Source organism: Herpailurus yagouaroundi, unplaced genomic scaffold, assembly GCF_014898765.1.
Source record: "Herpailurus yagouaroundi ecotype Mexico unplaced genomic scaffold, PumYag 166, whole genome shotgun sequence".
NCBI classification, from domain to species: Eukaryota; Metazoa; Chordata; class Mammalia; order Carnivora; family Felidae; genus Herpailurus; species Herpailurus yagouaroundi.
Genome location: NW_024412407.1, coordinates 14,210,709 through 14,227,144, shown reverse-complemented (window position 1 = coordinate 14,227,144; position 16,436 = coordinate 14,210,709). Strand labels below are relative to the sequence as shown.

General features: G+C 37.3%; 1 protein-coding gene and 1 long non-coding RNA gene across 3 annotated transcripts in view; one reads left to right on the top strand and one right to left on the bottom strand.

The window, feature by feature from the left end:
- Window positions 1-16,436, bottom strand: part of SLC2A13 (solute carrier family 2 member 13) — a 392,282-nt gene that overhangs the window by 167,655 nt on the left and 208,191 nt on the right. The gene's annotated exons all lie outside the window — the stretch shown is intronic.
- LOC121038723 (uncharacterized) lies at window positions 1,326-10,419 on the top strand. 2 transcript variants are annotated; one of them, XR_005794475.1, is made up of 5 exons: window positions 1,326-1,419; window positions 3,352-3,417; window positions 4,992-5,115; window positions 7,200-7,266; window positions 10,226-10,419. It is a non-coding gene; the product is annotated as an uncharacterized LOC121038723 (long non-coding RNA). The 2 variants fall into 2 exon arrangements; XR_005794476.1 differs by having other exon boundaries at window positions 1,356-1,419; window positions 3,356-3,417.

Genomic DNA, 16,436 nt, shown 5'->3' with positions numbered 1-16,436 from the left:
AGTGGTTCATCCCCAGGAGGCACCATGGAAGATCCATGTTGTTTTTAGGTTCTGCCAGGTGTACTTAAAATCACAAATGAGAAGGAATATTCCTTTTCTTTACCCAAGTGAAATCTAGAAGAAGGTATGTCTAAAGTAGGCTCAACATTTTACTGAGGTTAGCATTTTCCTGCATTGCCTTGGAACTGGTGTACCCTATTTGAGTCATCTTCATTTACCTTATTGGCTAATAGGAAGAAAAAGAGACAATGGGATTTAAATATAATGGGATATAAATGAGAGTTAAATATTCATATCACTTATATAATTTTAGTTATCTACTGTGAGTGAGGTAAATGCCACAGCAGCTTCATGTCCAAACTCAAAAGAAATAAGTAAATGGGAAATGAATTCTCTTAAGAATTCAGTGCCTTACTCTGCATCTTATTCCCTATTGTATTTCATATAAAAGGTCGACCACATTCCAAGAAACATTTGTTCATAAAAAGCTCATTTCCTTTCAAGGCGATGGAAAGTTAAATTACTGTGCTTATGAGACAAGTCAATAAGGGGAAGAGACAGAATTAAAAGGCCACAGGAATACAGTAATAATTTCGAGTCCAATTAGCAAAGCCAGATAGAAAACTAAGGTGAAAAATCTAAATTGATCTGATAGGCAGGGGCTCAATTACTTACAGAAAGTTTGAACAATATGTGGAAACTGTGATATTTATCCCATTAATTAAGGTATAGGACTTAACTGAAATACAAAAAGATTCCAGAAGTGGGCACTAAACTATGTGATCAGTCCTTTAATCAAAATACTGTAAAAGGTAGATGAGCTATTTGGGGCAGAATTTCTCTGAAAGCAACAAATACTGAACACAAAGCTATAAAATTCACCAGGTGTGCCAGTGATTTTTAGTTTGATATACCTACATATTGTAAAATACTGTTAACACATCTATCACCTCACATAGTTACAATTCTGTGTGTGTATGTGTGTGTGCGTGTGTGTGGTGAGAACTTTTAAGACCTACTCTCAGCAAATTTCAAATACACAATACAGTATTACCTAAGTGTTAACTATAGTCACCATGTTATTATATGCTGTATATAACTGGAAGTTTGTACCCTGTGACCACCTTCACCCATTTCCCTCACCGTTGGCAACCACCAATCTGCCCTGCTTCTATGAATTTGGTTTCTTTTAGATTCCACACATAACTGAGATCATAAAGTATTTGTCTTTCTCTGTCTTATTTCACTTAGCATAATACCCTTAAAGGTCATTCATGTTGATGTAAATGACAGGCTGTTTCCATGTCTTGGCTATTGTAAACAATGTTGCAATGAACATTAAAATGCACGTATCTCTTCCAGATAATGATTACATTTCCTCTGGAAATATGTCCAGAAGAGGAACTGGAAGATCATAAGGTAGTTCTTTTTTAAATTTTTTGTGGAAACGCCATACTGTTTCCATAGTGGTTGTACTAATTTACATTCCCACCAAGCACATATAAGGATTTCCTTTACTCTATACATCCTCACCAGCACTTATCTTGTCTTTTTGATAGTAACCATTCTACCAAGTGTGAAGTGATCATCTCATTGTGGTTTTGATTTGCATTTCCCTGATAACGAATGATGTTGAGCACCCCTTCATGCTCCTGTTGGCCATTTGTATATCTTCTTGGGAAATGTGTCTATTCAGGTCCTTTGCCGATTTTTATACCACATTATTATTATTTTTATTTTTGCTGTGAAGTTGTAGTTCTTTATATATTTTAGATATTAACACTTTATCAGATATATGGTTTGAAAGGCTGCCTTTTCATTTTGCTGATTGTTTCTTTTCAGCTGATTGGAACTTTTCAGTTTGATGTAGTCCCACTTGTTTCTTTTTGCTTTTATTGTTACGCTTCTGGTGTCATATCCATAAAATCATTGTCAATACCAATGTCAAAGATACCAATGTTTTCTTCTAGGAGTTTTATGGTTTCAGGTCTAACACTTAAGTCTTCAATCTGCTCTGAGGTGATTTTGGTGAGTGGTGTAAGGTATGGGTCCGCTTTCATTATTTTGCATGTGAATATCCAATTTTCTAGCAGCACTCATTGAAGAGACTATCTTTTCTCCATTAAGTATTCCAGGCTCCCTTGTCAAACATTCATTGACTGTATATGTATGGGTTTTTTTCCTGGGCTCTTGATTCTGTTTTATTTGTCTATGTGTCTGTTTTTAATGCCAGTAACATACTATTTTATTAATATAGTTTGAAATCAGGAGGTGTGATACCTCCAGCTTTGTTTGCTTTCTCAGACTGTTTTGGCTATTCAGGGTCTTTTTTTTTTTTTAATTGTTGTTGCTCCGTATGAATTTTGGTGTTTTTCCCCCCTTTTCGGTAAAAAATACCATTAGAATCTTGATAGGGAATGCACTGAATCTAAGGATGGATTTGAGTAGTATCACCACTTTAACAACATTAACTTTTCTAACCCATGAACATCAGATATCTCTCCTTTTAATTATGTTTTCTTCAATTTCTTTCCTCATTGTCTTAGACTTTTTAGTATACAGATCTTTCACACTTACTTGGTTAAATTCATACCTAAATATTTTCTTCTTTCTGATGTCATTATAAATGAGATTATCTTCTTTCTTTTTCAGGTAATTCACTGTCATTGTATAGAAATAAAACTGATTTTTTTCCTGTTAATTTTGTCTTCTGCAATTTTATTGAACGTATTAGTTCCAATAGTTTTTTTGGTGGAATCTTTAGGATTTTTTTATATATAACAATATGCTATCTGCAAACAGTTTTACGTCTTACTCCTGATTTGACTGCCTTTTATTTCTCTTTCTTGCCTGACTGACTGCTCTGGTTAGGACTTCTAGTATTAATTATGTTGAATCGAAATGTTGAGAGCAGGCATTTTTTTTTTTTTCCTGATCTTAGAGGCAAAGCTTTCAACTTTTCACCATTGATTATATCAGCTGGAGGCTTGTTATACATGGCCTTTGTTATACTGAATACATTCCTTCTATACCCTTTTGTTGCAAGTTTTTACCATGAATAAACGTTGAATTTTGTCAAATGCTTTTTCTGTATCTGAGAGATCAATGATCTTTAAGTGGTGGGGATGGTAGAGATAGTAAACACTGATTGTGATTGTGGCCTCTCAGTATCTACTCACTCCGCTTCTGGAAAATATTCTTTGTCCTGATTTTTTTTAGGGGTAGGGGAGGCTCATGCCGACTCCTTGGGTGGTGGTCGGGGGAGTACTGAGCATGTGGTTCATGTGGGCACGTAACAAAAACTGAATTCATGAGCTTTAACTTTCACCTTTGGCTTTTTCTTGTTCCAAGAAAGAATCTGACACTGAAGTTGCAACAGCCACCTTGTGTCAATAAGGAAAGAGCTGGCTGGAGAAGGTAATCTGCAAAGCAGCAGCAGAACCCAGAAATGGATGCATCATTGGAGCTGAGCCTCAAACTGAAGCAAGCTCTATCCCAAGATTGTTGAGTTATGGGGATCAATAAATTCACATTTAGCTTGACTTTCCCATCACTCAAAACCAATAGGTGGGGAGGTGGGAAAAGCAGAGTAGGTTGAATGCCTCTTATAACTGTCAGGAGGAGTGAAGAAGAGACATTTCAAACTGGACCAAAAGCTCTTGGAGTCTCATATGTGGACTTAAGAACAACAGAGAAGCTACTGCTCTCCATCAAATTCTGTGCTGCTACACAGTGGTTTGAAATTCAGATTCTGCCTTTGTTGGGAGTGCCCACGACCAACCCTCAGTCTCAGTGATTCACTAGAGGGTCTCACAGGATGCAGAAGTTGTTGTATTTATGATGGTTACATATTACAGCAGAAGGACTCAAAATAAAGTCAGTCCAGGAAAAGGCTCTCTCAGTATGAAGTCTGTAGGAAACCATGCATATGCTTCCAAGAGTCTACCAGTGGAGTTACACAGGATGCACTTAATTTCCTCAGCACAGAGTTGTGACAACATCTGTGAAATGTTGTCTACCTGCAAAGTTCATTAAAGCATCAGTGCCTGGTGTTTTTACTGGGGGCTAGTCACATAGGCATTCTCTGCCTAGCACAAATAAAAATTCAGCCTCCTGCAGGGAAAATAAATGTTCAGTATAAACCATACTGTTTGTAAAAATAGTTTAGACACAGTACGCTGCAAGCCACTCCTGCCATTTAGAGGACGTTTTAAATCACTAGGCAACTGTTTATCATTCCTGTTCCCAAACACCAGCCAAAGGCCAACCTTACAAACCAGCCTTTGTAAGGATATCAATCTCAGGCCTGGCATGCTAACTCTTCTCTGCACACTACCTTTCTTTTAGGATACTTCAGGACTTCAAATTAGGGCAGTCCCTCTCCTAACTGCCAACTACCACAATTTGTGGACAGTGTTCTTGTTTATAGACTGGATATCACAGATAATGCAGATGAATTCAATGTTCTGCCATCCTTCCTCTTCTGACAGAACGATGGACCTCAAGCTCCAGTCTGTCTTTATGTGCCCTGCTCTGCTGTAGCCAAGTAAATTAGACTACAAGCCACTGGAGGACAAGGCAATGTTCTTTTTATTTTTGTGTCCAGAGTTCTTACTGCATCTTACTTCTTCACGATGTATCTGTTGAATACTTACATCCTAAGATGTAAGCCTGCCATGCTCCTCTACTAATGGACCATCTGCACTGCTTTATTGTTGTGTATTTGCTCCTCTGAACATATGTACACCTGCTTACGTAAGGCACACCACTTTCTGACACGAGTGGGCAAATTCACCAAGTCTCATTAGCATTACAGTGGCCACCCCAGTTTACTGCCTCAGCTGTGAGTCACTAAATTAACTTGAAAAACACAAATATGTCTGTAGAATGTAACTGTGTCCTTATGAATAATAATGGAAAAATCAGAAAAACTTGCTGGATTTATCAGAAAAACAATCAAGTTAGAAACATATTTTTTTTTCCCACTATAGTCTGTACTGAAGAAAAGTGGTGAGCATCAGGTGGGCAGGAAACCTACATAGAAAATACCCTGTGATCAGCACTTTTGTCTTGCTGCTCTGGCTGCTCTCTGTAGATCCCAGATATAATATGCTCGTAAGTAGCCTCTAATGCTGTTCATCCAAGTTGCATGGTGCACTGTGTATACGGAAACCTCCCTCTGTGGGAAGCCTGGCTGCAGATGACTAGTTGAAAATAAAACTAAGCTCCAGGCTGACTATATCGTCATGATTTAAACTAAGTGTCTGGAGGAGGTGCTTCATTTTGTGGCATATTCCCCACCTCTCAAATTTACGAATACAGTCTAAGAATACAGTGACCCTTAAACGACACAGGTTTCAACTTCATGTGTCCACTTCTACATGGATTTTTTTCCATAAATACAGTACAAAAAATTTATTTCTCTTCCTTATGATTTTCTTTTCTCTAAGTTTATTGTAAAAGTAGAGTATATAACACATATAACATGCAAAGTATGTATTAGTTGATTGCTTATGATACTGGTTAAGCTTCCAGTCAGCAGTAGGCTATCAGTAGTTAAGATTTTGGGGGGATGAGAAGTTATACACAAACTTTTCAAATGCACCCAGGGTTGGTGCCCCTAAGTCTTGTGTTGCCCAAGAGTCAACTGTACTCTCTTTAATAAGCCATTCTGCATAAAAGTACAGTAGATGTCTACGAGTAAAGCTTCCCCCATTAAAGTCTTACAAATGTTGCCGATTTTAATATAGGAAGCTACCCTTTAAAACATCTGATAACTATATCAGGACATCTGGGTGACTCAGTCATTTAAGCGTCCGACTTCGACTCAGGTCACAATCTCGCGGTCCGTGAGTTGGAGCCCTGCGTCCGGCTCTCGGCTGACGGCTTGGAGCCTGGACCCTGCTTCCGATTCTGTGTCTCCCTCTCTCTCTCTGCCCCTCCCCTGCTCATGCTCTGTCTCTCTCCCTCTCAAAAATGAATAAATGTTAAAAAAAAATCTGATCACTATAAATATCAATATTTTAAAGCACACTGCAGAATCACACACCAAGAGAAATTTCAGGAAGCGATCATGTGTATCACATCCTTTTAACCTAAAGCAAAAAGGCCCTGCTACAAATTCAAACAGAAGTTGATATGGCGCTAGGCTTTTAAGAAAATGCCTAGAAAAAAACTGTTCATACTCCCATTGGTAACTCATTGCACTGCCTCTCATAGATGAGATATCCTTTGGAATTTTTAATCAAGATCTCTTCGGCTGTGATGAATAATCATTTCTGTTAAGTTAAATTACATCTGGCATAAGAAGTATACTCACAATTTTACTTCTCAAGTGAAATCAAACATCTGATTAAAACGATTCTTATCATCTGAAAGGCATCCTAAACTCTGAGAACACTTAAAACTTTATAACCATAGACGAACTTGTTTGTGATTACATTCACCTATATTAGATAGGCTCTAATCCTTGCATACAAGAACAACTGTTTGGTTTCAACTGTGACTAACTTTGCAAGGCACGCCTTTCTATTAGCTTTTATACCCCCCAGTCCTCCATCCCTGAAGTCAGTTAACTCCAATCCTCATTTCCTATCTTAAGGAAAGAAATCCAGGCTATGGGCAAATTACTACCTTAATTACTACTGAATCTCTATTTGAATAGCTAAGTAAGCTTGTTGACTAAATTTCATCAGCGGCAACTGCCTCTACTCCTACTGCTTATGAGAATTAAATTTCTAGGTACATACATGCATACTCACACATATTAGATATATATATCAACAGATAACTTCTGGCGTTTCCTCTGATCTGAAAGAAAACGTTTCATTTCTGTGACAGTTAAACCTGCTTTTTTGTTCTGTTGGGTCTCTGCTTTGTTCTATGTTGCCGAGCAACCAAGAGAATGAGGATGGGGTGGTGGCATGGAATTTCAGTTGCATTATTCAGGCCAAGAAAATATTAAATCAATTACGAAAATTCTTATACAAGTGACAGCTACTAAAATGTAGGGAGATCCTATGTGTTCTGTGATTTTTTTCACAGAGGTTCATGATATGGAGATGACTGCAATGATGTTTTCCCCTCTTCCCCTGAAGTACAAAAGTCGGTGAAACAATTATGAGGGAAGACAAAGTAGATAAAATTTGTTTTGCAACATCTGTTAGGGAGTAAAATGCCTTGATTTTTGTCTCATTTAGATTTCTTTCACTGTATAAAATGAACTGACTACAGGAAGAAACTGAGCAAATTAACACCTAAATCAAGGTAAATGAATAGAGGTTTACTATATTGATATGCTATCATATTAATGCTCAACTAGTTGTTTTTATTGCATTTAGTATTCCTCTACAATTTCTTTTATTTTTTTTTTGTAATTAAAGTAATACATAAACCTTCTAAAGAGGAAAGCCATTCTATTTTATTGGTTTTTATTAAGTAAGGGTATGTATTTAGTCTTTCAAATATTTATATAGTCATAAAATCCATCAATATACAAAACAATAAAAGAGAACACACATGTATTATTTATAGACCTAGTGAGCAAACTTAAATTGTATATGCTGATTTCCTTATTTAATGTCTCAATTGAGGAATGAAATTTTTGTTCACTGACTTTACAAGCTACTTTTTAAGATTCCAAAAATTTAATGGTGGCACTCGGTGTGAATTTCCCCATAGAAAAAAGGAAGCTGGGGGCTTAGTCAGTTCAGCGTCCAAATTCAGCTCAGGCCATAATCTCAAGGCTTGTGAGTTCAACCTCCATGTGGAGCTCTGTGTTGACAGCTCAGAGCCTGGGACCTGCTTCAGATTCTGTGTCTCCCTCTCTCTCTCTGCTCTTAACTGCTTGCGCTCTGTCTCTGTCTCTCTCCCAATAATAAACATTAAAAAAAATTTTTTTTTAACAAAAAAAAGAAAAAAGGAAGCTGGAGGTCCAGGGCTCTCACAACACTCTAATAAATCCATAATGTACCTGATAAATACCACTAATAGGATAGAACCTGTCCACAATTGGGAGTAATATTTTAACAGGAAAGTGTCTTAAGTGACCAGTGTTGAGTACTATGGTTATATATCCCCCACACATTATCTTGGAAATAGAATCAGACCCGTCTCACTAATCACCCTTCTATAGAAAGCCCTCTTGCTTGTGAAACAGAAAGCTCTTAAGGTCTGAAAAGTATGTGGACTGGACACTTGTCCTGAGAATAATTTCTCTTTTACATGTGATTCTTTCTCCACTGAATCTGCATCTACTCCAGCCCAGGTGCTCTTGCCTTCCCTGGGAATCTGTATTTCCAACCAACTTTCAAAAAACTAAACAAAAAAATGTTAATTTTATTATATTCAAAAAGAGGGTACCCATAGGGGTAGGAACAAGTAAGGCTCACAGGTAATCTCTGGTATACGTATATTTCCCATGTTTAGAAACTACTAGGATACAGTGTAACATAAGAAAATTAATAGTTTGTATTCATCCATTTTCAAATAAAAATTACTAAAACCTTTCTGTCATATACTGCTGTGAGGTCCAAACATATAAAAATTCCAACCATGCGATTCCTTGATAAGTCTCTTCTAATTACCAAATTCTGTTTTAAAAATGCTTTTCTTTTCTGAAATTAGCTTTGCAAGATGAGAAGGATGGCATTTACAACAGGACTAAAAATTTACCCAATAACAAAATGTGAACAGCTTGTATCTGTCAATAATGTGGCAAAAAAAAAAGTCACCATTCAATTTTTTGGATTCCATACTTTTTGTTTTGCCTACCATGAATATTTCAGAAGGAAGTCTTAAGCTTTAATTTATTGCCACGATATTGCTGAATACTCATGACATACTTAGAGACACTGATATAAACACATCCAAAGTAGCCAAAACCCTCCCAAAACAAAAAATCAAAACACAACGTAGACTCTATGAATAAATTCAAGTCTTTGTGTAGAAATAAAGATTTGAAGATAAGAAACAATGAATATTTAGAAGGTGAGTTCGAAGTGCTTCAGCTGTGAAGTCAAGGTGGTCAAGGAGGATTGAAGGGTCACCTGGGTGGCTCAGTCAGTTAAGTGACTTCGGCTCAGGGCATGATCTCCTCCTGGTTTGTGAGTTCAAGCCCTCCATCGAACTCACTGCTGTCAGCGCAGAGCCTGCTTTGGATCCTCTGTCTCCCGCTCTCTCTGCCCCTAACCTGCTCGCACGCACTCTCTCTCTCTCTCTCTCTCAAAAATAAATAAATAATCATTAAAAAAAATTTAAAGGAGGCCTAATTTTAAATTCAGGCTCCATCTTTAACTGTGTTGTGTTGGGTAATTTATTTAATCTGGTCTAAATTGTTGAAATGGTGGCAATAAAATATACTTATGGAATTTCATTGGGAAGTAAATGCAAAAAATATAGGTAATGTACCCACGTGGGTACTCAATGAATATCAGTTCTCTTATTTCTCTTTCATTTTTTGGGGGGAGACGGGGAGAATGAGGGTAAATAACATAGAAAGTGGCTCCCTAGATACACAGGGAATCCATAAATGTATAGTTTTTTCCTTCCTCCCTTTTTATGACCCCAGGTTACAGTAACAAACAAGTCATTGATGTTTGAAATAAAAGGCAAGTTAAATTGAACTCTGGCCTTTACCACAAAAAAAAATGGGGGGAAAGGGAAGGAAGGAATTCTGACCTTCCTCTGTCTGCAGTAGTTATGGTACTATTTCTTCCTTTTTAAGAGATGTGCTTTAGAGATCTTAGAAAAGGGACTAGGACCTGGTTACCTGCCTTTTTGTGCAGTACTGTCTACTGTGTAATATGCAAATAAATTTCCTTCTTGAATAATTAAATTTCAAACATATTAGCAATCCTAGTGATATAATTTTTAAATATCTTTTAATAATTGCTGCACTGTAATAAATATATCTGCATTTTTATAATTCAACCATTTCTTTGAAGCAAATGTCTTTTAGTAGGTACACTATGTATTTATGCTCTACCCACCTATATGGTATAGTTAATACCAGGGTAAACCTCAAGTGATTTTTTAAAAGGATATAACCACTGTCAAACTACCAATGTGTTATCGATGATATTTTGATAACTCTATGGTACTTTTTTCAGACATAGCCAGTGTCTGTCTTTAATACACGAATACATTTAGAATACTAATATGCCTGCCTCCTGTTAGTTAAATGGATATTCTCTTCTGTTCTCTTGCACTCCATCTGCTATGGCAGAGGAAATCAACAACCCTGGGAACCCACAGAACACGTCTGACAGCTGCAGGACTCAGATTCTCAGTTCAACAAATTATGATTCAGGAAGACTCTCTGACAGGAAAAACAGTTTCTACTACAACCTAGTGGGTTTATATGTTAGTGTGTGTGAGCCTGAGGGGGTGGAGGAAGGGGTGAAGGAGGGAGGGAGGGAGGGGGAGGGAGAGAGTTAGGTGTGTGTGTGGTTTAATTAGTTTAGCTAAAGGAAGAACATGCCCCAAATTTTTAATTTTAATCACAATTGGCATTTCATTAGCTTAAGATGAACAGTTTTCTATTATGTGCTCCTACTAGATGGCTAGAGTGCATGGCAGAGTGCTTATGTTCAAAACCCACCTTGGCAGGGGCATTCTCATCGTGACTAAATTTAGCTTAAAATAACAATAAAACTGTCTTTTATTAATGCCCGTTTTTTTTTTTTTTAATTTACATTAGAACATCACCATTGTCCTAATGCTTTCTTTCACTTATTGACATTATTCTAACGTCAATGACTTTGTTAGGTCACTAAATATAACTATTGTTTTAGGTACGCAACCTGTTTTGTTGTTTTACGATACAATTACCTCATCCTGTTGTCCTCTGTTATAATCACATTTAATACAAATGAGGGAGCAAAAGAAAAAAGTACAAGTGGAATTATAAAAGGGGGATTTTCTACAGCCTTCACACTTTCTTGGCATTTGCTCCGGCCTCCAACTCATATTGTTTTTCAACGTAAAATCAGTACCCAAAATTTACATTGCTTTTTTTCTTTTTTTTCTGGTTACTTTTAGACAAAGGTCCATTTCCACTGCCTTCTGCAGTGTTGGCATCCTTCCCAGAAACAGGTTTCTGAATATCAAGGAAATTACTGAGCCATAAACTAAGATGAAATCCAAAATTAAATCCTTTGCCTAAAAATTAAAAAAAAACAAAACTCAAGGGCAGTGAGGGTGTGTCCAAAAATTAGGACTTCACAGGTAGGAGTAGTAAATGATTTAGGGTAAGAAAGACACACTGCCAGGTTGCTGGCAGATGGACAACACAGTTTAGTCACACGCAGCTGCCTCTGCTTCTTCGAAAATTTAAGGCTGCTACTGACACTCTGACCACAGGGTGCTCACTCATTCCTGACTCCTGTGATGAGCTGGCAGGAGGAGCTGGTCCAGCCTCAGCTTCTCCCCACATGGTTAACTTCCCTACGGTGTTAAGCAGATAAAACTTCCCCAAGGTTCTGATAACTTCTAGGCTCGGTCAAAATACATAATTAAATTTCATAATTTTTCTCTTTCAAATTAAGGATATGTTTGATCAGCATCTGTGAAAACTCTCTTAGCCTTGACTGTCATTTGCATCTTCCTCCCATAATAATGGTAATTAATAATAATAAATAATAATTCGTTGTACTAGGACTATCAATTTTGGACAAGATGAAGAACTACCACAGGGTGCTGGACTCCTTTTGCTACAAAATCCCAGAGATACTACAGATAATACTGAGTCTTGGTGGTTTTCAGAACCTTACTTATTAGCAAATACAAACAACAATTATAACAACAAAAATATCAACAGACAAGAAACCCCAGGGGAGCAGGAAGAAGTTATCCTAAAGTGGATGGCAAACATCAAATATAAAGAGGCAGAATCAATAGCCCACAGAAAGGAGATGGACTGGGAAGGGCTCACTAGCTGGGCTTTTTTTCTCTCCCAGAATTCCCTGATTAAAACATCACTTGCCCAGTCATCATGATGTGATAAAAAAGCTGCCCCTCCTGCTGAGGACCGTCCAGAAATAACAAGGTAACATCATGGCAGCTCTGGAATTCTGCTGGAACTCAGATTTACTAAAGATTGGATTCAGGCCTAAGCGTTCTCTGCTGCTCTCTTCTGCACCCTCTATAAACTCCAGAGGGCAGAGATTTTTGTTGGTTTTCCTTCCTCAGACCTAGGGTCATACCTGGTACATAACAGGTAACCACTGAGCAGCTGCTGAATGAAAGAGTGAAGAAAAATGGAAGTGTTTCTGGGTGTGTCCACAGATGCACAGCCTAAGAAGAGGTACCAGTCTCAAAATGTACCACAAAATGACAGATCCTCTTTGAAAAATATCTTGCAGGATGTATTCCAACAAGAAGAGAAATGAATTCCAGACAAAACAAGGAAATCAATGGCAAGTAATAACTTGGCAAATTTATTGTTACATGAATAAGAATAAAAAATATAGAACAAAAATTCCAGAGGATGCCAACATGAAAAGAAGGGAGGTCATAGTAGAGAGGTGAGTTCAAAGACTGAAAAGATTATTAGAGAGGGGGAAGACCAAGATACTAAGGTTTACATATTAGAAGGGAAAAATGAATAGAATCAATCTTAACAAATTAGAGATATCAGTCAAAAGGAAAACAAGACAGAACTTGTACTTTCCAAAGAAAAAGAATAAAGCCGGAGTTGTAAATAACAGAAAGCAGGAGAGGAGAAAAAACAGGAGCATGATGAATAACAACATGAAACAAGATGGCAGATATAAGTGGTGATGAATAAGTCACAAGGATGAAAGGAACCCAGCACACGGAATACGGTCAATGGTAGTATAATAGTGTTGTATGATGACAGATGGTAGCTATACTTGTGGTGAGCACAGCATAATGTATAGAGTTGTTGAATCACCATGTTGTGCACCAGAAACTAACATAACATTGTGTGTCAACTATACTTCAGTTTAAAAGAATGGTAGAAATAAAGCCTACAAACAACAAGTACAGTAAGAATATGTTTGTCAAATTCAGTGACTGATAGACTCAGATCTGATTTACAAAATATCTAGCATTAAACAGTCCACAAAAAACAAAAAAGATAGGTGGAGGAGATGGGGAAAAATATGTATGAGGTAAATGTTAACCAAATGAAAAATTAAATATTAAATATTAGAGCAAGCAATTTAAAAAGATACATAATTTGCTCATAAAAAGCAATATATAAATATAGATGATATATAATAATATCCATAAGATATAATGTTCATAAATATATATCCACCTAGTATATAGCCACTGACAGTACTATGATGAGAAACAGGTACAATCTTTCCTTAGAAATTTTAATACAACTCTCTTTGAAATGGACTGACTGGAAATATAAACAAATACATAGTAAATGTGAATTACACCATTAACAACCACAATCTAAATATATATTATATAAGCTTTATAAACATATAGTGAATGCTCACTTTTTCAAGAATGTATGGATGTTTTATGTATTAGACTACAAAGGACATCTCAACAAATTCCAAAAAATCAACCTATGCACCATAATCTCTACATAAAAATCGGTAAAACTTCACATCAGTAATAATAATAAAAAGGTCAATAAACTAAATAGTTAAATGAATTCATAGTTAAATGAAGTGGAAGTAACAAGACAAATTGAAGAACACTAAAAGCCGAACTACAGAAAGTTCTACATGTCAAAGGCTGTGTGAGATGCATCTGAGGCAGTAGGGTGAAACGCAGAGCTCTGAATAGGTTTTTCACATTAAATGAAAGAATGAAAACAGACAAGCTAAGCAATCTACATGAGGAATTAAGAAACGGGCTGTCTGCCTACAACAATGGTGGAGTCACAGGTATGGAATTTACCTTGATACCTTAAACAAGCAGAAAATCAGGTGAAGTGTAAGAAACAGGGTTTCTCAGACTTTGGACAATAAGCAGCACAGGTCAGAGAACTCTGAGAGAAGAGGAGACAATGGGCAAAGCTGCATAAATAGCCACAGCTAGTTTTCAGGTTGTAGCCCACGGAGAGGGAACTCAAAGGACTGAAAAGGAGGATGGCACAGAGGGAGGGTGTCCAGAGGTCTGCATCCATCCTTCCAGAATCTTTGCTGAGTAAAGCTTGGTGCATATGTGTGAAGAAAATACGGAGGCTAGAGAAAGAACCACCAAATGAGCAGGTGAGCTCCCAAAGCTTACATGGAGCCAAGAATAGTTTCTGTACCCACCAGAAAGAATGGACACACAAAGGCACTGAGTAAAGTCCTTAGCTAGGTACTGCCTCAGTAGTGGAACAAGATTGAAACTAGTTCTGGAACTGCCCTGACAAAGCTTTAAAGCATGCCTCGAAAGGATCATACTAATTCCAAGTAAGTGAATCATGTCCTGTTAGGATCTGTGAAGGGTCTAAGATTTTACCCTACTTGTATGCTAAAAGGTAGCCTATTTTTGTTTTCGTGGATGCCACAGCAGAAGACACAGACTCCTAGGTCAGAGATACAGGACTTTACTGAAGCCAGAGCATGAATATCATATAGTTGGCAATGGCTCTCCCTCAACCTTTACGTATGTTGGGCACAAGACAAGTATCCATATGAATGCCTGCACATGCATGGGGTTACCTTATAGGAGGTAAACATAATTTTAAAGATGTGGGATCAAGCTTGCTTGCTATCTAGTGGAAAAGTGTTGACCTATCTCTTAAGGTTGTTTTCTGCAAATATGACCTTGAGAAATGGCCTTATCGCTGATCAGGAACATATAAAAACTCTTAATACAACTTATACAATGTAATAAAATAAGGGCATAATATTTGGACAAATTTTTACCTAAAAAGATGTATGGATAGCTGAACCAATATTCTAGAGCAAGAATGTCGTAGTACAGGAGTCCAGACCAAGAACTGGTCTGAACTGCCCTCCTCTCATGGACATACCAAATGTATAGCTACAAATAGAGCAATTTCCTTTGAGAGAAATCCAACAACAAGCTGAATGCCTCCTACACAACAGGTGAATGAGAAAATACCAACATCAAAATAGGAAAGGCTGGAAAACACTTTCACCATAAACTCCTCCCCTGACACAGAAACCATACAATTAAGGAGGAACCCTCAGCTCCCAGCTTCTCCTTGAGAAGCAAAGAGTGTGGACCACACATCTAGTGCCCCAACTTTTAAGGATGCCACCCAGGTGACAGACCTCCAAATGGCCTAGCTCTGAAGGGCAACTGCGCTTGCATTCACAAGTCCCACATGACTACAGGCAACAAGAATCAGTTGTTAATGAATGCATGAGCATTTGCCTTGGCTGTCCTCCCAGGGTGCAGCATAGAAAGAGTGGGCAAAAATGCCCACTCCCACTCTTTCCCTGGAAGGAGTCTGACAACATTATCAGCTGCTGCTTCAGGGCCTAGAGTCAGCCTGCATCTAGGTGCTTACTGCCATCCTCTCTTTGGGACAATGACAAGTCTTGGCACAGCTTCAACTACTGGGAGACACTAAGAACAATGATGATGGTTTGGACAATCAAAAAGATTTGAAAGGAAGCAAGACCCTCATGCTGGGATGATCAGTGAACTATATCTCTTATATGAGACCATTCTGCCAAGACTAGAAGAAGTGACTGTTTTATCTAATGTTCAACAACCAAAACAGAGTATCAAGGAAAATGAAGGAACAGAAATATATTCCAAACAAAAGAACAAGAAACATTGCCAGAAACTGATATTAATAAAATGGAGATATGTGATTTCCCAATAGAGATTTCAAAATAATGGTTATAAAGAGATTCAATGAGGTCAGGAAAGCAATGTATGAACCAAGTAAGAATTTCAACAAAGAGACAGAAAACATAAATAAGTATCAAACAGAAACAAGAGAGCTGAAGAACACAATAAGTAAACTGAAAAATTCAGAGGGATTCAACAATGAAACTAGATCAACTGAAAGAAAGGATCAGAGAACTCAAAAGACAGGACAGTGAATTTTATGCAACTAGGAGTGAAAAAAGAATAAAAAAGAGTGAAGATAGGGACTACAGAACACCATCAAGTATATCAATATATGCATCCTAGGGATCCAAAATGAGAGGGGAAGAGAGGAGAAAAAAAAATTATTCAAATACATAATGGTTGAAAACTTCCCTGACCTGGGAAAAAAAAAAAAAAGATATGAAACTCCAGGAAGCCCAAAGAGTTCTATTTTACATCATAAAAAAATCCAAAATAACGTAAACCCTACATGTGTAAGACCAAGCTATAAACTAATAGGAACATGAATACATCTGTGATTTCAGTGTAAAACAGAACATCTTAAAGATCTAAAATGCAGAAATTATGAAGAAAAAAATTTTTGACTACATCCACAAAGAGGTAACAGGTAGGTGACAGACATGGATTAGATATTTTCTTCACTTGGA